We start from the raw sequence: 19,776 nt of genomic DNA, 5'->3' as shown, positions 1-19,776 counted from the left end.
TACAAACTTCCAGTTACAAAATAAATAGGTAATGGGGCCATAAGGTGCAACATGAGGGCTATAGTTAACACTGCTGTAGGGCACATTTGAAAGCTGCTATGAAAGTAAATCCCGAAAGATCTCATCAAAAGGAAAAAAACCATTTTTCTCTTTTTCTTGGGGGTCCATATGAGATGATGGACATTAAAACTTACTGAGGTGATCACTTTCCAATTTATTTAAGTCAATATTTCATATAACTTAAATAACACTGGAAAATATATTTATGTAACAGACAACATAAGCACTGTTAAGTATAAGAAAAAGCTTTAAAAGGATGGAAAGCAATATCCTGAACATCAAAAACTGTTAAATTCTTAATTTTTTAAAAGATTTTATTTATTTATTCATGAGAGAGAGAGAGAGAGAGAGAGAGGCAGAGACACAGGCAGAGGGAGAAGCAGGCTCCATGCAGGGAGCCCAACATGGGACTCGATCCCAAGACTCCAGGATCACACCCTGGGCCAAAGGCAGGCGCTTAAACCACTGAGTCACCCGGGCTGCCCTGTTAAGTTCTTAATTTAAGATACTTTATTTTTCAGTCATATAATGTCCATCTGATTTTTAAAATAAATTCCAATTCTATGTTGAAGCTCTCCTTTCAACTATTTAATCTTTTCCCTTTTCCCATGAAAACCTCTATGAGACTAATAAAATTGACATAAGAAGTGTTAGAGATGAGTAGGGAGATTTCATCCAGTTCAGAGGGTCAACTCACAAAAGATACAATACTAAATGTGGAAGAATCTGATAACATATAGCTTCAAAATACGTATAACTGAAGTCGACAGACCTAAGGAAGTAAGACAAATCCACACTTAGAGCTGCACAGAAGACTTGAATAGCACTATCAAACTTGGCCTCATTGACATTTACAGACCACTCCACCCAACAACTGCAGAGCACATACTCTTTCCAAGTATATAGGGAACATTATAAAATGGATTATATCCTGAGTCATAAGGCTAGTCTCAACAAATTTCACAGGCTCGAAATCATACAGTATATTGGTACCTGACAACAGTCAGTAAAAGAAGGGTAACTAGTAAATTTCTAAATGCTGGAAATTAAGCAAACTCAACTCATGGGTTAAAGGAGAAATTACCATGAAAATTAGAAACTACTGTATTTCGACTGGATGAACTAAATGATAATGAAAACAAAATACATCAAAATTCATAGGCTAGAGTTAAAGCAGTGTTTAGAGGGTAATTTCTACATCCAAATACTATTTTAAAGAAGAAAAAAGACCAAGAAATCAATGATCAAAGCCCTGATCTTAAGACGCTAGAAAAAGTGTAATCAAACAGAAAAATAGAAGGCAATTGTTAACAGCAGAAATCAACAAAACAGATATAAACATACAGAGAAAAATCCAAACAAAAAGCTGTTTCTCTAAAAAGATAAACTTCTATTATAACTGATCAAGGAAAAGTGGGAGAAAATACAAATAACTATTATCAGGAATGTAAAAGAAGATACCACTACAGATTCTACAATATTAAAGGAATATTATGAATATTTTTATACCAATTAATCTAAATTTTTTTATTAAAGATTTTATTTATTTACTCATGATGGACAGAAAGAGAGAGAGAGGCAGAGACACAGGCAGAGGGAGAAGCAGGCTCCGTGCAGGGAGCCCGATGTGGGACTCGATCCCGGGTCTCCAGAATCAGGCCCTGGGCTGAAGGTGGCGTTAAACCGCTGAGCCACTGGGGCTGCCCTGAAATTTTGAATGGACAAATTCCTTGAGATACAACTTACCAAAGAAAACTTATTTATAAATTATTTATTTACTCAAGTAATCTCTACACCTACCATGGGGCTCAAAACTCACCACCCCAAGATCAAAAGTCACATGCTTTGTGGACTGAGCCAGCTAGGTGTCCCTGAACAAAGAAAATTTTAGGTCTGAACAGAGCTCTACTAAATAAGGAAACTATAGCAGTAATTAATAACTTTCCCACAAAGAATACTAAGTGCAATGAACAACAAAGTCTTTGGATACAAGGCCAATATGTAAAAATGAACACTGTACTAGTAAGAAATAATTAGAAAATAGTATTTTCAAAAGATACTCCTTAGAGTAGCATCAAAAACTATCAAACACCAAGGAATAAATGCAACGAAAGATGCGCCAGATCTTTATACAGAAAACTATAAAAAATATCACTGAGAGAAACCAAAGAACACTAAGTGAGAGACATACCACATTCGTGGGTTGGAAAGTTCAATTTTGTAAAGAGGCCAATTCCCCCTTAATTGATCTACAGATTTAATAGAGCCTTAGTCAGATTTTATTTTTTAAAAGATTTTATTTAAAAAAAATAAATAAATAAAAGATTTTATTTATTTATTCATGAGAGCCTTGGGGGGGGGGGGGGCAGACACACACAGGCAGAGGGAGAAGCAGGCTCCATGCAGGGAGCCCGATGTGAGACTCGATCCCAGGACTCCAGGATCACACCCTGAGCCGAAGGCAGGCGCTCAACCACTGAGCCACCCAGGCGCCCCCTTAGTCAGATTTTTAAAAGTGGGTGTATACTACATGATTCTAAAATCTACAGGAAAATCCAAGGCATTCATAAAGAAAAACGAAAGGTGCAAGATTTACACTATCAGACAGCAAGTCTTATTAATACAAAACTACAGGAATTAAGACCATGTGGTATTGGCAAAAGAAGAGAAAAACAGACCTCTGGAACAGAATCCAGAAACAGATTCATTCATATGTGGATGTTTGACTTACGACAAAAGTAGCATTGCAGAGGAGTGGAAAATATGTTTTTACTGTATGATGCTGTACTAGAAAGCTATGGGGGGGGGGGGTGGAGAATGAGGAACTAGGTCTCTTCCTCATGCCTCAGACAAAAATGACTTTAGGTGAACTCTTGATTTAAATGAACAGGTAAAAAAGTTTCAAGAAGATATCATAAAAAAAATACTTTCACAAACTTGGGGTTGAGAAGATAACTTAAACAGGATATAAAAAGTACTATCCATATAAGATTGAAATACTGTACATTAAAAACATAAACTTCTATTCACAAAAAAATTATTAAGAATGAAAAAGGCAAGCCACTGGGAGAAGATACTTACAATACATAAAACAAAGGGCTCCTATCCAACAAATATAAAGAACACTTAGATGGTAACTGAAAAACACACAAACCAGACAACTTAAAGGAAAAATGGGCTAAAAGATTTGAACTCCCAATGGTGAGTTTACTGAGGAAACCCAAAAGGCCAATAAACAAATGAAAAAGTGCCCAACGTTGTGAGACATCAGAACATAAACTGAAACCATAAGGGAATTCTGGGAAGATGGTAGCACCACAGTTTTTGAACCTACCCAAATTCTCATCTAAAACCAAAAAATTCCAAGTTAGGAAAAAACTAAGAAAGAATCACTACAAACTCCCAAATATGAGCCCATGAGAACAAATCACCAAGAGCCACAAGATCTCTGAAGTACCATTTGTGCCTCAGATATCATAGGAAATCATTTGGACCTGAGAAGAGGACAACCCCCAAACAACCAACAGGTATTCACTGAAAAGCACATAGGCAAAAAAAAAAAAAAAAAAAAAAAGGGTATATAGGCCAATCTGAGGAAGCTGTGAACAACAGGAAGGAGTCTGAGAAGTTCAAAAAGCGAGTGCAGGGAATGCCATCAAGAACTGAGAGTGAAAAAAAAAAAAAAAAAAGAACTGAGAGTGAAGCAGTCTAGAACCCATAAAGTTTCAAGCCTGATCTAGCAGGGCTCCTTTGCAGGATGTGGCCCTACAAATGAGACAAAAAGCCGGGAAGAATGAAATTGAGTCAAGACAGAGACAATAAAGAGAAAGGAAAGAGAGGGCAGGTCTAATAATAGAGGACAAAGCTAGGAAGTCTCTAAAAGCAAGCTGTCATATTTTGAACACTGTATGAAAAGGGAGTTCTATGAAGAAAAGCTATCCTAAACTACCCTCTTTCTAAAAGTCTAAGAAAGCCAACTTCATTAAAAATGAGCAGATTCTGGCTTATAAAATTTCTGCTGAAAAATAAAAATGAGCAAAGAACTGACGTCAAAACTCCTATAAAGTTATAAGAAAAAAAAAAGCAGCAGCAAAACATCTTTATAAACAATGAAAACATGCCAGAAAGATGTAACAACCCAAAGGACACTAAGAAAATAATAGATAAAACAACAATATAAATCAGAACTAGAAAACTCAGAAATGGAATAACCGATCTCAGGAAAGAAACAAATTTTAAACAGTTTCAGGAAAGAAGAATAAATTAGAAGGAACACAAGCATGAATAAACACAACACATGCTGTTTGGTGAAAGAAAAATTTTAAATAGAAAAAGAGATAAAGGAACAAATATTCAGGACAAAGACTGTCCACCATCAAAAACAGCAGCTCTCCAATAAATTGAAAGGGAATACTAAAAATTGTAATGGAAAAAAATTTTCCTAAAGTATAAATGTACAGACATTTCAAAAGAATGCAGCAAATACCTAAAAAACAAAACAAAACAAAACACACACACACACAGAAAAACCCACCCAAAATGACAACTACCAAGACGTACTTAAAAAAAATCCTTTTATGGCTTGGGCGTGAGACATAGAAAAGACAGAAAATTATTAACAGACTTTGACAGTGATGCTTTCTGCCATTAGAAAATGGAATGCTTTTTTAAAAAATGTGAGCCAGACATTTTGTCCAGCAAAAGTAATTTCAAAGAAAAGGTTCACAAATTTACCAACATAGAAGAACTTATGTAATATTATTTTTACAGGACTTCCCTGAGGAATTTGACAGAAAAATAAACTTTAGGCAACCAAAATGACTAAAGCACCAACACAAAGACTAGCAGTAAACATTAAAATATGTAATTACTTGCATATTACATAAAGCATAACATATGCTATGCTAGCATAGCATAGCTTTATGCTATTGGCATAAAGATTAAACAGGAACTAAAATTAAGCGACATAGTACAATTATAAAAATTATGGGGAGGGGAAGCATATGCAAAACTTTATTTTTTTTTTAAAGATTCATTTATTTATTTATGATAGAGAGAGAGAGAGAGAGAGAGAGAGAGAGGGGCAGAGACACAGGAGGAGGGAGAAGCAGCCTTCATGCCGGGAGCCCAACGCGGCACTCAATCCCGGGACTCCAGGACCGCACCCTGGGCCAAAGGCAGGCGTCAAACCGCTGAGCCACCCAGGGATCCCCCATATGCAAAACTTTAAAGTCATATAATAATGGCTATGACATTAAGACTTTCACTCTTTTGTGTATAAAAAAGTTAAAAAGAGGGATCCCTGGGTGGCGCAGCGGTTTAGCGCCTGCCTTTGGCCCAGGGCGCGATCCTGGAGACCCGGGATCGAATCCCACGTCGGGCTCCCGGTGCATGGAGCCTGCTTCTCCCTCTGCCTATGTCTCTGCCTCTCTCTCTCTCTCTCTCTCTCTGTGACTATCATAAATAAAAAAAATTTAAAATAAAATAAAATAAATAAAAAAGTTAAAAAGATCAGCAGTTATGGAATATTCTATTAACCCCTGTGCCCTTGGGAATCAAGAATCTCAGTATAAAAAATTTTATTTTTAAGTAAAATCCCAACAGTCCTAAAATTGAATTATAAATATTTGTGTGAACTCATAAAATATTTTAATTCTATACAGCCCCCCCCTCCCACCAAAGAAAGGACTGAAGACAACAAATTACTTGTAGCAATGAACATCTGTAGTGTCCAAATTACAGTCTTGAAATATTATTTCCCACCAAAAGAAACTAAGGCTTTTTTGTAGAAATTACTAATTCTAATTTTGGAGCAGGAATCTTAACAAAATGAGCCTACAACACCTTGTATCAAATATCAAGGAAGCTATCAAAAACTATTTCTCAAAGACTGGGACCTGTAAGAATAACAACAACAACAACAAAATCCTGAAGAGGCTACCCAGACTGGCCTATCATGGGTTATTTTGAGCTCCAATAAAAATAAGATGGCATGAATCTCTTAAGAAAACATATAAATGAAAATGTTCAAAATTATTTTTAAGGTGGTCATTTTCAAAGGATGATATCAAAAGTAATACAATATCTTTAAAACTGGTAAAAAATAGAGGCATCTGGGTAGCTCAGTCAGTTAAGCATCCCACTCAATTTCAGCTGGTCTCAGGGCTGTAAAATCAAGCCCCACCTTGGGCTCTGCACTGGGCGTGAAGCCTGCTTAATATTCTCTCCCCCTCTCCCTCTCTAAAAATAAATACACAAAACACATAAGATAAAGGCAAAGTATTAGGTACTTTCTTGCTTTTCCTATATGAACTGTATATCACTGGATAACCAAATAGACAAGATAATGGTTTCTTATGAAAGTATTCCAGTATTAATTTTAAAAATTCAAATATCATTTTGCAATCTTCAATGAATTACTGGATCTAGACCTTAAATATCACCGCCTGCTATCACAGAGACAACACCTAAGTGCCTTCTGAGGAAAGAACACTATCTACAGTCTTGTGAAAGAGATGGAACCGAGTTTGGACAAGCATCTGGACCCAGACACATTTTTAGAATAGAGGCTAGAGGAAAACTGAAACTTTGAATTGGACCATAAATATGCAATCCAAACCATGTATTCTCAATGAAGAGTGCTTTTACAAAGGTGTGAAAAGATCTTAAGATATGACAGTGATTTGTGAACTCCAAAATTCAGTCCCACCCAGCAAAATCTTACTCCTTAGTACTTAATGAGGGAGTACCATGAAAAAAAGGCTCTATAGGGGAATCATAAGTTTTTAGAAGTCTAATGCACATCTAATTAGGCTCTGGGAAACTACAGGTCAACTGATTCAGGCTCAACAGATAAATTACAAGGAAAAAAGAAAAGGAATGGAAATCCTAGGAACCTTAGATTTAAAAAATACATCAAAAATTTAAAACAGGATTATAGTACCTAGGGATGTACTCTTGAGTGATAAAACCATAAAGAAATACAAGAAAATGATTATGAAAGTTAGACTAATAGCTAATTTTAGGGGGAAGGAATGAGTTATGATCAGGACAGGATACACAGACGGGGTCTGTGGATGATCTACGTTTTAAACTGGGCGGTGGATACTGGCATCTTATAATAACTTATTAAACCATACACATGTTTTATGTAGTTTTACATATTGGCGTTTTCTTTTTTTTTTTTTTTTTAAGGGTAAGAAAACCCTCATGATGTATTATATACTCAAAGAATTCTTAAAAGTCTGAAAAATTAATGACTTGGAGCAATGGGGAATTTCATATACCACTGGTGGGATAATAAATTGGTACAACCATACATACATACATACATACATACATACATAAATAAATAAGCAAGCCTGATACTTTATCAGAAGTAAAACTTTTATCAGAAGATAAAATGCTCTGACCCAATAATCTACCACTAGAAATCTGTAAAACTGTATGCTTAAGTGTACCAGATCTATGCGTAAGTTCACAGCAACATTTTTCTAAAAGTCAAAAACTAAAAAGGCCTCACATCAATGAAGCAATGAACACCCAGTAGTTTGTTCACACAATTAAAAACTATATAACAAAAATGAAGTCACACACAACATGGATGGACTTTTGAAGTCACACACAACATGGATGGACTCAGACACATAATAGTTGAGTGAAGGAATCCAGACATAAGAAAATATACCTTGAATGACTTCATTTAGATGAAGTATAGGCACAGGCCTAAACTGTTTGGGGTCAAACTTCTTTGTGTGTACTCTATTTCACAATGTTAAAGTTGGGGGGGGGGGGAACCATTATAAGAAAAAAAAATGTGGTTGCCTCTGGGAAACAGTAGTACTTTGACATTTGAATCATTTTCTTGCTTTACTTTGATGAAAATGAGAAAAATGAAAATAATTAAGAACCAATGTCTCTGGTTCTAAGAAAATCTCAACTTACTTAGTCTTCCTGGGAAAAACCATATGCTTTAGAGAAAGTAGACTCCAGGCCCTGGCTTCTCATGTCTACCAAGAGTTAACAGTCAAGTAACATCGGTATTTTTCCAACTTAGAGAATACTAAGTTGTGTATCCAGACTTACTTAAAATTTTTACATAACTTTCTGGTATCTTTAAGTGGACAAAAGTATATTTTTAAAAATTACAAATCTCACTTCAAAGAACAATGACATCTATAAATAGCATGGTAGAAAAAAGAGCTCTAATGTCAAATTTGAACTGTATCTATTCAAAACTTTACTTTTCAAACACAATTTTTAAAAAGTATTTTGAACACAATTACACTAACTAGTTTTTTTTTTTTTTAACCACAACAAGGTTCTTTCAATTTTATACTAGAAATCAAAGGGAAATGTGATTCATTTTATATATACTTAATTTAGTTAGGAACATCAAGCTTGTAGTTAAAATCGATTACTAGTGGTACTTTAGAAGCAAGATTCCTCATGAATGAGTGGTACATACAATGGCCCCAAGCTGAGAAAAGGAGCCTGATGAGGGAATATCTACTCCTGACTAGCTTCTCTGCAAAGGTCTTTCAAGTTCCTCACATTTAGTTCTCTCATCTGGGCTTCAGATCAAACTACATAAGCATGAATCCTGGTTTCACCATTTAGTCAATGACTGCGTAAATTGCTTAATCTCTTAGACTCAAGTTAATTTGTAAAATGAGTATAGTTGTTCTAAAATTAATTGAATTAAATATATATATTTACCTTAGTGCCTAGTACCAAGTGTCACATTATGACTTTTGCTATTCCCTAAGAAATGGAAAGAGCTATTCTTACCTTGTAAAGCTGTGTAGGAAACATGAAGCCACTTTGTAAATGGTAAATGCCACCAGAACAGGAGCTTGTTACCACAAGTACACAGTGGAGGTACAGTGTTTATTAGCAAGTTGACAACACAGAAAATGTGGGGGGAGGGCTTTACTTTCCTCTTCCAGGTTACTTTTGCTAGTTTTATTAGAACTATTCACTATTACTTCCTCCTATAAGAAATTGCGATTTTTCCTCTGGAAGTAGCTTCTTCATCAGGCAGCTGAAGAAAATAGCTAAACAAATGTCGAATCCAGAAATGGGAAATGCTATCTAACAAAATAGTTTAGGTCTTGCCTCTTTTATTGTAAAAATTATCATATGTACATCTGCAACCATACTCTACAGTCAGTATCAGATAATGCTTCCAAATTAGAAACAAAAGTTAGCGTGCTTTTCATCACTTCATTTCCCCTTGGAAAATCTTATGTAGTACTACTGTATTGTAAAAAGAAAAGAGATGACAATTCCATATTCTCTCCCACCTCCTACAACTGTCCTCATTATCTTTTTTCTTCCTTGGAAGATGTATCAACACATGAGAAAGTTCACATTTGAATTGTGTTCTCCATAGACCCTTGACTAGATCTTTCTTATTCATAGCTGTATTTTCTGTGTCCCACACAGTTGCTGAATGAATGAGTGGCTCCAAAAACACATCTTCCTCTGTCAGAGACTGAAGCTGTTCATCAGAGCCATATGTAGCAAGACTCAGGTAACATGGCTTAAGTGACAAGAGTTTATCAGGATTTTCTTCAGTTATAAGTCATTTTCTTCTCATCCTTCTATTCGTGTTACATCTCCATTTTTCCTTCCACATGTTCTTAATATAACACTGCATTGTCCTGGAGTTTTGTAGTGTTCCTGCTTTCCAGAGTAAACTCCAAAAATATGTCTGTCACTTCTGCAGCACTGATTTTAGTGTAATACAAGATGTTTCCAATTTAATGAATTAATCTCTTTCAGTATTTCAGGGAAAGGTAGGCAAAGCAGAGCCAGGCACAGGCTGCCCACGTCATACCACTCCACGATACCTCTTCCCAGCATGGTTTTTCAAGTGATTATAAGTGAGTATTGCTCTTCATTTAAATTCTACCTTCTCATTTTAACCATTATTTGATTACTCATGCTTACAATGCATGACATTGTAACATTTAATCAACATTAAATCAACACAACAAAAAGTTAATGGTTATTCTAAGTAATAACCTTAATATATATTTTTCCTTTCTTATATTTTCTGACTTTTCCATATTAAAGTGGAATTATTATTATTTTTTAAAGTAGACTCCATGCCCAGTGTGGAGCCCAACATAGAGCTTGAACTCAGGACCCTGACTGAGATTAAGACAGAAGTGAGATCAGAGTCAGACCCTTAACTAAGCCACTCAAGCACCTCTACATTACTATTTAAAATTAAAATACATTAAAGAGTTCAGCAAATATTTATTGTGGTCTTGCCACATGGGATAAAACAGTTGTGGGGCACCTGGGTGGCTCAGTCGGTGGAGCATCTGACTTTGGTTCAGGTTATGATCTCAGTAGGGATACTGGGATCAAGCCCTCCATCAGGCTCTGTGCTCAATGAGGAGTCGGCTGGTCCCTCTGCCCACCCTCCCTCCGCTCATGTTCTTTCTCTCAAATAAATAAAATCTTAAAAAAAAATTGTTATGCATCGTTGGGAATACCTACAAAGAAAATCCAACATGGATCTTGCCTCAAAAAACTTGGGAGTACAACCAGCGAATACAAAGTAAGTACACCACAAAATATAAAGAATTAGTGCAAGAAAGACACTATTCCAGTTAGACGATGGCAGGAAGTCAGAGAAGCTTAGTCCATATTTAAGCTAAACTGAATACTGTGCTAGTTACAAGCTTTGCCTTTAAGCAGCTTCCACCCAGGACTCCTGGAGCCCCGAATCACCTTTAAGAAGTCTGACTACTGGGATCCCTGGGTGGCGCAGCGGTTTAGCGCCTGCCTTTGGCCCAGGGCGCGATCCTGGAGACCCGGGATCGAATCCCACATCGGGCTCTCGGTCCATGGAGCCTGCTTCTCCCTCTGTGTCTCTGCCTCTCTCTCTCTCTCTCTGTGACTATCATACATAAATAAAAAAATAAAAAAAATTAAAAAAAATTCTTAAAAAAAAAAAAAGAAGTCTGACTACTGATGGAGAGATTATATGGAAAGCCCTGACACTACCTGGAGAAAGAAAATGTGGCTGAGCCCAACTTTCCACCAGTCCCTGACAACGCATGGGAATGAAAAAGCATTTTGAAAGTGGAAGCTTTAGCCCTACTACTATGCTAGCAACACATGGATCAGGAAAAAACAGCCCAGATTAGTCCTTCCCAATATCCTAACACAAAATTGTTGACAAAATTGTCATATTAAGTTACTATGTTTGGGAGTGACTTGCTTTTATGCATCCATAGGTAACAGAAACCAATTTAAATTTTATTTTCTAACCAGTAAGAAGCAATAAAAAGATTTGCACTTTAGGAAAATCAAACTAACTGCAATGTGGAAGACTGTAAAAGACATGTGGTATCAAGAAACCCAGGAAACAAGAGGCAGCGTAGTATGAACTAGAGAGAACCAGCAAGCAGAGAGGGGAAAATGATATAAGATACCAACTAAAATTAGATTCAACAGAATTTTTGTAGGTTAAGAGCCATGAGGCAAGAAGAAAGGAGTCGAAGTTGACCCACATGTTAAGGATACCTAGATGTTGGGTGACTGGAGGATGGCAATACTATTAAGAAAGAACAAAGCAGGTGATGAGTTCAGAGTAAGAAAACGTAATGTGTGTATATTTTAATATGTAGACAAAATGAAAGGTAAAATAGCATCCATAATTACAGATATAATTATGTGGACAATTAGTCTGGAGTTTTATCAGAGTTTACAAGAATCCTAAAAATCCTCTTATCGGAGTCTTTTTACAATGGGAAAGTTTTTTTTTTTTTTTTTTTTAAAGATTGTATTTATTTATGAGAGAGAGAGAGAGAGAGATAGGCACAGGTCTCCAGGATCACACCCTGGGCTGAAGGCGGCGCTAAACTGCTGAGCCACCCTGAGCCACCGGGGCTGCCCACAATGGGAAGGGTTTTAACCCAAAAATTAAACTCAGAATCTTCACTAGGTAGGTTAAAGAGTTTAACATATAACCTTATGATTTTCCTCAAATGTCAACGAAAATTGGTTCAGAAACTGAAATAAGCAAGCACATCCTTATTCACAAGGGGGGGGGATCATGGTTTTCAATGATCTTTTTAGAGGTGAATCCTCTGTGAATTCATGATAAGCTGCCCCTGCCATCCCAAAAGTGCCTATAGGTCCTACTCTCCCATTTATTTTCATTTGGCACTGAGGTGCTGTTTTTTTTAAATCCTAAGATTTCGTCACAGAACCAAAATTTCATGGCCTGTGAAACGCTGCCTCGTAGGACCATTGCTGACATAGCTAGCCTCACCATACACCTCTCCTCCTCCATTCACCATTCTTTCAGGGCTTGAACGGGCCATGCTCCTTCCTCTTACCTCTGGCTGGCTGATTATTTTTCACTGCCTCTCTCTGACCAAATTAACTCCTTTCATCTTTGAGTTTCTTATCTTAAATATCACTTCCTCAGAAATACCTAACCAGGAGGATCCCTGGGTGGCTCAGCGGTTTAGCGCCTGCCTTTGGCCCAGGGCGCAATCCTGGAGTCCCAGGATCGAGTCCTGCACTTCAGGCTCCCAGCATGGAGCCTGCTTCTCCCTCCTCCTGTGTCTCTGCCTCTCTCTCTATGTCTATCATAAATAAATAAATCTTTAAAAAAAAAAAAAAAAAAAGAAATACCTAACCATCCCCATTGTTCACTCACACAACATATCTCAATCTTTCAAAGTACTTGGCACAATAATAATCTACAAATACTTAGAAAGCTATATTAAATAGCTATCTGCTAAAACAATTTCCAAGGATGGAGGACCCAACATCTTATTCATTCCATTAGCCGCAGGACATACTGCTTGTTGGCACAAAGTAAATACTCCAGAAGAACTTTTCGAATTAATATCTACAGGGATAGCAAAGTAATTAGTAGGAGCATGAGCTATGGAACCAAACTGAATTCAAGTTCCAGCTCTGTGGGAGTTTTTTGACTACTTATTTTTCAGTACCTCGTTTTCTTCCTTTTAAAATAATAATGGAACCCCCATTACTGAAGATTAAAGGAGTCATTACATTAAAAAATGCTTAGAACAATGCCTAGCATAGTTACTAGCATCATGTTTGTCTTACTGACAAGAAAAATAAAATATTGCCAGCTATGAGAATTAGTTATGAGGTCTGAAAAGACCTTAACACAGCCTAGACTATAGCAACTACTCATTAAATAGAAGCCATCAGGGTCAGCAAACTCAGGCGCTCTCATCGACCCTATTTCATAAACTTTCAGTCTTCCTGACTCATATTTCAACTTCCTTTATTGGATTTCTCCATTCGGGCTGGAAGGCAGGCTTTTTCTTAAAAAACAAAAACAAAAAACAAAAAACAAAAAACTTGCTGCCCGCCAGCCTCTATTTAGGTTTAAGGGGGGAGATCCCAAATCTGGCTTCAGTTCTCCAGCGATTTCCTCAGTTTCACACCAGTACGTACCCCGAGCCCCAATAAATTACCTATACAACAAATAGAACAAAGCAAGGCTGTTTCTTGGCAGTCATTTTTCAGACAAGCGTGCTAAAATTGAGGTCGGTCCTAAAATCTTCCCTGTCTTCTCCCAGTTCCCTGCAGGGTAAAAAAAAATCTTCTCTTTGCATTAGCAAAGTGACTTGGATGGACAAGCCATACCCGGGCACTTATCACAACGTATTTGAGTTATTTACAGGGCCCCAGGCTGGTTTACGTGGGACCCGCAGGCACTTGGGGGGGGGGGCGCCGGTGGGCGAGACGGGGGGGGGGGGGTCTCGCACAGGACTGAAGTGGCCCAAAGTTTTGAGACCGTAGTTCCACGCAGTCTCCAGCCACGTCCCACGCGGGAACGCCGGTCTCGTTCACTGCGCGGCGCTCCAGGCACATTTGTCGGGTTCGCCTTCCCCGCGCTGCAGAGGGTTTTGACGCACTTGCATGTCTTCACGAGGGCTGGGTGGGAGCCGCCGGCTTTCCCGACAAGACGGCGCTCCTGAACCGAGTCGGGAGGGTTGGGGACTGAGGCCCGACGCCCCTGGGCCCCGGGGGGGCGGGGGGGTGAAGGGGGACGCGGAGTTCAGAGTCCCAGTGCATCACCGCCCGCGCGCTCCAGGCCGCGCTCGGCTCCACCGACGCCGCCTCCCGCGAGGTGCCGCCGGGAAACTCGGGTCTTTCGGCGCGTTCGCCCTCGCGCAGCAGGCCGAGGGACCGGCCCGCGAAACTTCCCGAAGTGGCGGGCGCGGGGGAGCGTCCGCCAGCCGCCGCCGCCTTTGTGGCTCCCGCCTCGCCGCCAGCCCCGCTGCTCGCGCCGCCCGGCCCTCGGCGGGGCCCCGCGCGGCTCCGGGCCCGCTCGCCTGCGGGAGGCCGCCGGGCCAGGCCCGCGCCCCCGACTCCGCGGCCCCGCCGCCCCTCACAGCCGAGGCCCCCGCCCCCGCCCCCGCCCCCACCCTGGGGCTTAATGGAGGCGCTGGGCTGAGACGCCACTCGCCTCACGCGGCCTGCCGAGGAGCTGGGCGCGCCCCGCGGCCGACACTTACTCGCCACTCAGCTCGCCGGCTCGCCAAGCGGGCTCGGCGGCTTCTGTCGCCACAGCTTTTAGTCACCAGAAGCGGCCGCCGACAGCTTCGTTGCCGCCGCCGCCGAGGCCGCCGCTGCACTCCTTCCGGCCCCGCCGCGACTTCACCCCGCGCCTGCGCACAGCGCCCCCTCCCGACTAATGACAGGAAGAACCATAGAGGCACGCCGGGTGCTAGGGAGGAGGGGCCTGGGGAGTAAGACCATAGAGAGGGACGTCTGGCCGCTCACCGCCCACTGAGTCTTGACTCCCCCACGAGGTGGGAGGACGAAGGAAACTGAGGGGCCCTTCCCCCAACCTCAGGAAGTGTCGCCTGTCTCCCTAGGGATGAAAAGAGTGGGGGCGGGGGAATGTGGGGTAGGGGGGAGCAGATGCCCATGGAAAGCTATTGGATATGCATTTATTTGCACCTGCCTTTGGCAGGTCATTCATTCAACACCTATTTTTCGAAGAGCTTCCTGTGTGCCAGGCACTGTTGTAGGAATTGGGCATACAACGATATAGAGGGTCCCTGTTCTCCCCAAGTTAATGTTTTAGTGGGTAGATATGTAACAAACGCACTAAAATACTGGCTCAAGCAGGAAGGGTTCAGGGGGAAAAAAACAACACAAGAAAAATAGAGCAGAGGAAGGGGTAGAGAGTGATGGGGATGCCAATGCGATCATGAAGTCTTCTAAAGAGGGACGTTTGAGCAGAAAACGAAATGACATAAGGAGGTCTTAATCAGAGGAATGCTAGTTAGGAAGAGATTATAGGAGTCTAAATACCCAATGGTGACCTTAACTTGTATGGTCAGGAAGGAGGGGGGGGGGGAATGATCAGAGTAGGGATTTTTTTTTTTTTTTTCCAAGTAGAACAGAGAGATTTGCAGATGGATTGGATGTGAGGTGAGAGGGAAAGGGTAACCGCAAGGTTTTTGGAACGTGCAACTGGGTGAATGGGGTTTCAGTCATAAATATGGGGGGAGATTGGGAAGAACAGATTTTGGTCAGAGTAGGGAGAAGTAAATGTGTTTTGGACGTGTGAAATTGCCAACGAGACCTTCAAATTAGAGACGTCAGTCAGCATTTGGATATATGAGTCTGCAGCTTCAGAAAGACAGGATCACTCAGGTTAGGGATTTAAACTAGGAGTCACTGAGATAGAGATAACGTATGAAGCCATCGGACTGGCTACACTCACACCTAGGGAATGAGTGTAGATAGAGGGGAGAGGACAGCTGAGGACGGACTTCAGGGTCACTTCAACATTTGGAATCTAGAGGATGCTGCGGAGGAAAACCAGGAGAGTACGGTATCTCAGAGGCCAAAGAGACAAAGTGTTTCAACAAGAAGGCAATGATCAGTGTTGCCCAATGCTACTCAGAGACACAAGATGATGCAACTGAACCTCAGGGAAATGATAAGGAGGGACCTTAGCTGAGGGCGAGGTCAGGGAAAAGATCTGGGAGAAGATTTGTGAAGGAGAGAGTAGAGAACGATCAGCCGAATGCAGTAGCCTTGCAGGCACTAGAGTTCCGTGATCAGAAATTTAAAGTGAGGCCAGGCAGCAAGGATGTGGGTACTTCTCCAGCCACCTACTTAGATGCAGGGGGATAAAAGAAGCTGGAGAAATAGGAAGAGGTCAAAGAGGGGGTATGGGGATCCCTGGGTGGCGCAGCGGTTCGGCGCCTGCCTTTGGCCCAGGGCGCGATCCTGGAGACCCGGGATCGAATCCCACATCGGGCTCCCGGTGCATGGAGCCTGCTTCTCCCTCTGCCTGTGTCTCTGCCTCTCTCTCTCTCTCTGTGACTATCATAAATTAAAAAAAAAAAAACAAAAAACAAAGAGGGGGTATGCTTGACACTGAGATTTTGGAGATGATACACTTCATAATTGTGAAGCCCAGGGTGCAACTTTGAGTGTGACTGAGGTAGAAGGGAGGTGCCGATCATCCAAGGGGAGGGATCAAGAAACTAAGGCCTGAGTGTAGATAGATTACTTAAATCCTCAAGAAATTAAAAAAAAAAAATCCTCAAGAAATACGTCTGAAACGGGGGTGGTGGTGTGCACAGAATAAGACAGGTCTTAAAAGCTTTGATGAATAAGGAAAGACCAATTATACAGGGGAGAGGCGGGTAGGGTCTGATGGTGCATGCCTCTGAAGATTCAGTTAATTGTTGTTGAGTTGCTGGCCCTGCTCCATCTTATCAAGATGCCACAGGTGAGCCCACACCTGCCCTCTCATTGAACCACAAAACAGCAGAGCAGGAAATGCAACAGTCTTTAACAGACCTCAGACATATGAGCAGTATGGCAATACTGCAGTACTTTTGCCTAGGCTGCCTATTACCCATAAGTAAATCAAGGTGTGAAGCGTAGAACTGAAAATCTGCTTCCTCAAACAAGGACAGGAATCTGGAACTAATAGAACAGTGTAGTTAACTAACTGGAATTAAAATAAAAACTTAAAAAGGGGGGTTCCTGGGTGGCTCAGCAGTTTAGTGCCTGCCTTTGGCCCAGGGTGTGATCCTAGAGTCCCGGGATTGAGTCCTGAGTTGGGCTCCCGGTAGGGAGCCTGCTTCTCCCTCTGCCTGTGTCTCTGCCTCTCTCTCTCATGAATAAATAAATCAAATCTTAAAAAAAAAAAAACTTAAAAAAAATTAGGGGTACCTGGCTGGGTCAATCAGTAAAGCATGTGACTCTTATCCTCAGGGTCGTGAGTTCTTTTTTTTTTTTTTTTTTTTTTTTAATTTTACCCATTTATTCATGGGATACACACAGAGAGAGGTGGAGAGAGAGTCAGAAACACAGGCAGAGGGAGAACCAGGCTCCATGCAGGGAGTCCGACATGGGACTTGATCCCAGGTCTCCAGGATCACGCCCTGGGCTGAAGGCAGCGCTAAACCGCTGAGCCAACCGGGCTGCCCAGGGTCGGGGGTTCAAATTCATGTTGGGTATAGAGTGTACTTAAAAAAATAAATTTAACTTAATTTTATTTTTTTTTAAAGCTGATTTTCTTTTAAATCTTTTTTTTTTTAATTTTTATTTATTTACGATAGTCACGGGGAGAGAGAGAGAGAGAGAGAGGCAGAGACATAGGCAGAGGGAGAAGCAGGCTCCATGCACCGGGAGCCCATCGTGGGATTCGATCCCGGGTCTCCAGGATCGCGCCCTGGGCCAAAGGCAGGCGCTAAACCACTGTGCCACCCAGGGATCCCTTAACTTAATTTTAAAAAGAGAGAGAAGGATGGAATAGTTTGTGATTAGTCAGAAGTAAGGGGAATTTTGCTCCATGTTTTAGTTTATGGAAAAATGAAGTTCGATGTCTATAAGAGGAATCTTTTTTTTTTTTTTTTGCTTTTAATGTTAACCAGCACCAACTATCAGAAAGGGCAAAAGACATTAGAAACAACAAATACCCACCATTTGCTTTGACGTGGATGGAACTGGAGGGTATTATGCTGAGTGAAATAAGTCAATCAGAGAAGGACAAACATAAATAGTGAAAGGGAATAAAGGGGAGAGGAGAAAAAATGAGTGGGAAATATCAGAAAGGGAGATAGAACATGAAAGACTCCTAACTCTGGGAAATGAACTAGGGGTGGTGGAAAGGGAGGTGGGCAGGGGGTGGGGGGTGACTGGGTGACGGGCACTGAGGTGGGCACTTGATGGGATGAGCACTGGGTGTTATTCTATATGTTGGTAAATTGAACACCAAAAAAAATAAATTTATAAAAATTTAAAAAAAAAGGTAGGGGGGGGGGGGGAAAGGTAGAACCTCAAAAAAAAAAAAAAAAAGGGCAAAAGATATATGCCTGCAGACAAAACTATTGTCAAGAAGAGATGCTTTGCTGTTATCCTGGGAAGAAGCATGTGGATTCTATCTATGGAAATTCATATCATGTGTACTGGTTGTATTTCCATGCAGTCATGGAGGAAGGTATGACACCTAGAAGCCCTCTGAGCATTCCAGAAAGTTGGGGTATAACGCATACCCCTTTGTGAGTCACCGCAAGACCGCTTCCTTTATTTCATTTTCTGGTTGCAATTAGTTGAATGTGTCTGCCACCTGTAGAATCATTCATAATCATAGAGGACTGCCATTTCCACAATTTGTATATCATCATCACTTTGTTCCCAAGAGCTGCTAAGTATTGCCAGCAGTTTTATCAAGATGAAGCTGTGCTCGTCTGGCCATGGAGGAAATTATTCCTGAACTCTATCTGCTTTCAGAAGCAGTAATTTCCTGCTATTCTAGCACATTGCTTTTTTTTTTTTAATCGCCGTTATTGCAGGATGATTTATATGCAATACAATGCACCCAGTTTAAGTGTACATTTCTGAGTTTTGACAGATTTTTATATGCCCACGCATATAACCACTACCACCACAAGATAGAGATCATTCCTATCACCCCAAAATATTCTCTTGTGCTCCTTTCTTGACCTGCGGTAGTCCATCTACCACCTTCATCCCGGGTGCTAGGCAACCACTTATCTGCTTTCTATCATTTTAGATTAGAATTGCTTTTTGTGTAGTTTCAGATAAATGAGATCATAAAGCATGTACACTAGTGTCTGGTTTCTTTTGCTCAATGTATCTTTATTTTCTCAATTATTTTTATTATGGTAAAGTACACATAACAAAATCTTAAATCTTAACCATTTTTAAGTATACATCTCAGTGGTATTAAATATATTCATAATGTATGTCAATCAACCATCATCATACTTCCCTCTTCATAACTTCTTTCATTTTACAAAGCTGAAATTCTACATCCATTGAGCAGTATTCCCTGGCAACCACTGTTCTATTTCTGTCACTATGACTATGATTGCTCTAAGTACCTCACATAAGTGGAATCATACAGTATTTGTCTGTGATTGGCTCATGTCACTCAGTATAATTCTCAAGGTTGATCCATGTTGTAGCATATGTCAGAATTTCCTCCTTTTTTAAGGCTGAATAATATTCTATTGTCTGCATTAACACATTCTGCTTATCCATTCATCTGTCAATGGACACTTGGGTTGCTTTCATGTTTTAGGTATTGTGAATAATGCTGCTGTGGACATGGGTATACAACGCGATCTCTTGAAAACCCTGCTTTCAATTCTACTGGGTTTATACACAGAGTGGAATTGCTGGATCATACGGTAATTCTAT

The 19,776-nt window shown here is 40.4% G+C and overlaps 1 protein-coding gene across 4 annotated transcripts in view; it reads right to left on the bottom strand.

Moving 5' to 3' along the window:
* RNF216 (ring finger protein 216) overlaps nt 1–14,763 on the bottom strand; it is a 160,294-nt gene extending 145,531 nt beyond the window's left edge. The window contains exon 1 of one of the 4 annotated variants that reach the window (XM_026011377.2): nt 14,592–14,763. The gene's annotated coding sequence lies outside the window, so the exon portion shown is untranslated. Of the gene's footprint in view, nt 1–13,544; nt 13,943–14,591 lie in introns of those variants that run through there. The other 3 variants (XM_026011375.2, XM_072753209.1, XM_026011376.2) reach the window with 3 other exon arrangements.
* Nucleotides 14,764–19,776: the final 5,013 nt, after the last annotated feature.

This window comes from Vulpes vulpes, chromosome 3 (genome assembly GCF_048418805.1).
Source record: "Vulpes vulpes isolate BD-2025 chromosome 3, VulVul3, whole genome shotgun sequence".
NCBI classification, from domain to species: Eukaryota; Metazoa; Chordata; class Mammalia; order Carnivora; family Canidae; genus Vulpes; species Vulpes vulpes.
The sequence above is the reverse complement of the archived record's forward strand: the minus strand, read 5'-3'. Positions and strand labels throughout refer to the sequence as shown.